The following is a 5,022-nucleotide window of genomic DNA, read 5'->3' on the forward strand; positions in this document are numbered from 1 at the left end:
TTTTTTTTTTTTTTTTTTTTTTTTTGAGACGGAGTCTCGCTGTGTCTCCCAGGCTGGAGTGCAGTGGCGTGATCTCGGCTCACTGCAAGCTCCGCCTCCCGGGTTCACGCCATTCTCCCGCCTCAGCCTCCCAAGTAGCTGAGACTACAGGCGCCCGCCACCACGCCCGGCTAGTTTTTTGTATTTTTAGTAGAGACGGAGTTTCACCATGTTAGCCAGGATAGTCTCGATCTCCTGACCTCGTGATCCACCCGCCTCGGCCTCCCAAAGTGCTGGGATTACAGGCTTGAGCCACCGCGCCCGGCCGTGAATGTTCTTGACAGCTTCCTTCAAAATAGCCCAAAACTTGAAACCACCCCAAAGTTCATCAACCTGGAAATGGATAACCAAACTGGTATATCCACACAATGGTATAAAAAGAAATGAACTACTGATACTTGGAACAACATTGGTGAATGACGCTAAATGAAAACAACATTATACTAAGTGAAAGAATCCAGAAACAAAAACCTTGGCTGGGCACGGTGGCTCACTCCTGTAATCTCAGCACTTTGGGAGGCCTAGGTGGGTGGATCACTTGAGGTCAGGTGTTCGAGAGCAGTCTGGCTAACACGGCAAAACCCTGTCTCTACTAAAAAGACAAAAAATTAGCCAGGCGTGATGGCATGCACCTGTAATCTCAGCTACTTGGAAGGCTGAAGTAGGAGAATCGCTTGAACCCGGGAGGTGGAGGTTGCAGTGTCCTGCCACTGCACTCCAGCCTGGGCAACAGAGTGAGACCCTGTCTCAAAAAACAAAACAAACAAAATAAAACAAAACAAAAAACCCCACAACACCTAAATACTGTATGGTTCTGTTAAGAGTAGGTAGGCAGACATGAGCAGGGCAGGAGAGGGCTCCCCCTGATCCACAGACCGCGACTGTCAGGCGACCATCAGGTGATGGTCAGGCAGTTGTTAAGCTGCTCTTTAAAATAATAATTGGTCACAGTCAGTGCCAGGGAAACAGTCTACCAATAGATAGAAAAACCTGAAACTAGTGAAGAGCAGCTTCCCAATAAGCTCTTGGGAGTTGAGTGAGTGGGCTCAAGCATGCTCATTAACAGGCAAAATGGCAGAGTTTAACTGATATATGGCCTTCCAGGAATATTCAGCTGGTAAGGGAAGAATGCCTCAAGTAGGCATGCGTACAACTCCAGTAGACACAGTATGCATGCAGCCCCTCCCAAGCGCTGGCAGGTCACTGTGCTTGCAGACAGCTCACCCCAAGAGAAGAATTAAGGAACAGATACAAGACCCTGGAAGTATGCCAACATATAAAACCGTAAGTCAAAAGGTCCAACCATTCACTGGACCTCTCTCAAGTCACCTGCTTGGCCCTCTTCCAAGTGTACCTTCCTTCCTTTTGTTCCTGCTCTAAAGCTTGGTCATAAACTTTCCCTCCTGCTCTAAAACTTGCCCTGGTCTCTCACTCTGCCTGATGTCCCTTGGATGAATTATTTCTTCTGAGGAGGCAAGAATTGAGGTTGTTGTAGACTCGTACAGATTAGCGACCGCTACAGTTCCATTTATAGAAAATTCTAGAAAAGGCAAAATCCATAGTAATAAGAAGTAGATTAGTGGTTGCCAAGGAGTAGGAGTAGGGAGGGCTTGAGAGCAAAGAGGTGCAAGGGAACTTTAGGGAACTGAAATATTCTATATCATGGTAATGGTGGTGGTTCCATGACTGTATATTGTCAAAATTCAAATTGGATTAAAGAAATTGTGAATTTGGGCCACACACAGTGGTGCATGCCTGTAATCCTAGCACTCTGGGAGGCCTAGGCGGGTGGATCACCTGAGGTCAGGAGTTCGAGACCAGCCTGGCCAACATGGTGAAACCCTGACTCTACTATGAATACAAAAATTAGCCTGGTGTGGTGCCACGCGCCTGTAATCCCAGCTACTTGGGAGGCTGAGGCAGGAGAATCGCTTGAATCTAGGAGGTGGAGGTTGCAGTGAGCTGAGATCACACCACTGCACACCAGCCTGGGTGACAGAGTGAGACTCCATCTCAAAACAAAACAAAACAAAACAGCAGGCTTCATCTAACAACTATACTTTTTTTTTTAGAAGGATGACCTGGCCTAAAAGGCTCAGGGGCAGAGGGATGGCCTGGTCTCTAATGTTTGGTGGCAGGGAAATTAAACAGGATGAGGCTGGGAAGGGCCCATTTGGTTGGATGCTTTTGTGGCCCTTTTGCTGGGGCATCTTGGTTGGGGAGGGACAGAGTGGATCCCAAACTGTAAGGAGTAAAAGAGTCAATGTGGGGTGAATAAGGGGAGGTAGCCATCTGAGATCAACTTCCAGGAAATTCGTCTGTTCATAGACAATGGAATAAACATGACCCAACCTCTCTGGTTACAAAAGAAATGCAGATTAAAAGGACAACATTGCGACTTATCTGCTTGGTACAGTCTGATGGCCTGGGCAGTCCTGGGTGTAGGAAAGTGGTGTGTAATCTTTGTACAAAGCAATTTGAAATAAAAGGACTCTCTCTTCTCAAAGTGTAAGCTCTAGGCCGGGCGCGGTGGCTCACGCCTGTAATCCCGGTACTTTGGGAGGCCAAGGTGGGAGGATCATTTGAGGCCAGGAGTTCGAGACCAGCCTGGACAACATGGTGAAACCCCATCTCTACTAAAAATGCAAAAATTAGCTGGGTGTGGTGTCACATGTCTGTAATCCCAGCTACTCGGGAGGCTGAGGCACGAGAATCACTTGAACCCGGGAGGCAGAGGTTGCAGTGAGCCGAGATCGCCCCACTGCACTCCAGCCTGGGCAGCAGAGTGAGACCCTGTCTCCAAAAAAAAAAAAAAAGTGTAAAAGTGTAAACTCTTTGACCTGGCTGCTCCAGTAGGAATTTATCCTAAGGAAATAGTTTGGCAAAGGCAGCGGTGAATCACAGTGTTGTTTATAATGTAAACCTATTGAAACAACCTATATATCCAGTAATAGAGGATTGGCTGAGTGAAATAATGGTTTATTCATCCCAGAATTTGCTGTCAGCTTTAACCTGTTTTGATCCACACAATCATGTGGTGGAGGAAAGGATTGGGTGAGTGGGAAATGGGGATGGGAGGGAGATTTTTGCTAAATATTCTTTTCTACCTTTTGTATGTTGAACCATGTGAGTCTATTACCTATCAAAAAGTTAAAATAAAAATGTTAATGTGATAAAAATGATGATCTTGAGCTATAATTGCCAACATGAAAGGCCATTTATGATACACAATTTAGTGGAAAAAGCAGATTGTAGGACCGGGTGAGCATATTTTTGTGAAAAAAAAATATATTATATATATATATTTACTTGGGTAAACACTACAAGAGAAAAGCAAAATGTCACCTATAGTTGTGTCTGGATCGTGGTTTTTGGTGACTGTGGGTTTTTTTTCTCTTTTTATATTTGTATTTTCTAATTTTTAAAAGAATGATGAATGAAGGTATTGTATAATTTAAAACACACACTTTTTGGACGTTAGTGGGAAAACTGGTGAAACTGAATAAAGTCTGTAATTCAGTTCAAAGTTTTGTACCAGCATTCATTTCTTAGTTTTGACAAACATCCCATGACTCTTTAAGCCACAGTAACATTAGGAGAAACTGGGTAAAGGGTGTACGGAAACTGTCCATACTATTTTTGCGAGTCATCCATAGAGCTAAACTGATTTAAAGCAAAAAGCCTTTTTTGTTTGTTTGTTTTAAGGAAATTGGGTCTTGTTCTGTCTTCCAGGCTGGAGTGCAGTAACACAATCACCGCTGATTGCAGCTTCAACCTCCCAGATCAAGTGATCCTCCCACTTCAGCCTCCCAAGTAGGTGGGACTACAGGTACATGTTACCACGTCCAGCTAATTTCCGTATTTTTTTGTAGAGACAGGGTCTTGCTACACTGCCAGGGCTGGCCTTGAGCTCTTGGGCACAAGCCATTCTCCTGATTCGGTCTCCCATAGTGTTCAGATTACAAGTGTGAGCCACTGAGCCTGGCCCAAAAAGTCTTTTTTAAGAAAAGCTTTTAGCTGGGCACAGTGGCTCACACCTGTGATCCCAGCACTTTGGGAGGCTGAGGCAGACTTGAGGTTAGGAGTTTGAGACCAGCCTGGCCAACATGGTGAAACCCTGTCTCTACTAATAAAAATACAAAATCAGCCGGGCATGGTGGTGCACATGTGTAATCCCAGCTATTCAGGAGGCCAAGGCAGGAGAATGGCTTGAACCCGGGAGACGGAGGTTGCATTGAGCTGAGATCACACCATAGCACTCCAGCTTGGGTGACGAGAGCGAAACTCCATCTCCCCCCCCCAAAAAAGAAGTTGTTTTTAAAATAAGTTTACTGGTGTGGTGGCACACACTTGTAGTGCCAACTACTCTGGAGGCTGAGGTGGGAGGATCGCTTCAGCCCGGGAGTTCAAGACTGCAGTTAGCCAAGGTCACACCACTGCATTCCAGCCTGGGCGACAGAACAAGATCCCATCTCTTAAAAAAATAAAAAAATAAAAATAAATAAAAAGTTTATGACAAAAAAAGTCTCACAGGCAGGCTGGGTGTGGTGGCTCATGCCTGTAATCTCAGCACTTGAGGAGGGTGAGGCGGGTGGATCACCTGAGTTCAGGAGATCTGAGACTAGCCTGGCCAACATGGTGAAAGCCAGTCTCTACTAAAAATACAAAAATTAGCTGGGTGTGGTGGTACACACCTGTAATCCCAGCTACTCGGAAGGCTGAGGTGGGAGAATCGCTTGAACCGGGGAGGTGGAGGTTGCAGTTAGCCGAGGTTATGCCACTGCACTCCAACCTGGGCAACAAGAGTGAGACTCCCTCTAAAAACAAAAACAAAAACAAAAACAAAACAAAGAATAGGAGGGGAATTGTGGGAGAACAAGGGGGATGAACGGCGGAGGGGAATGGGCTAGGGTAGAAGAGGCACCTCCTTCTCCAACCTTGGAGGGAAAAGAACAAAGATAAGAGGGGACGTAAGTGAAGTTT

The sequence above is a fragment of the Theropithecus gelada genome, chromosome 20 (genome assembly GCF_003255815.1).
Source record: "Theropithecus gelada isolate Dixy chromosome 20, Tgel_1.0, whole genome shotgun sequence".
Lineage (NCBI taxonomy): Eukaryota > Metazoa > Chordata > Mammalia > Primates > Cercopithecidae > Theropithecus > Theropithecus gelada.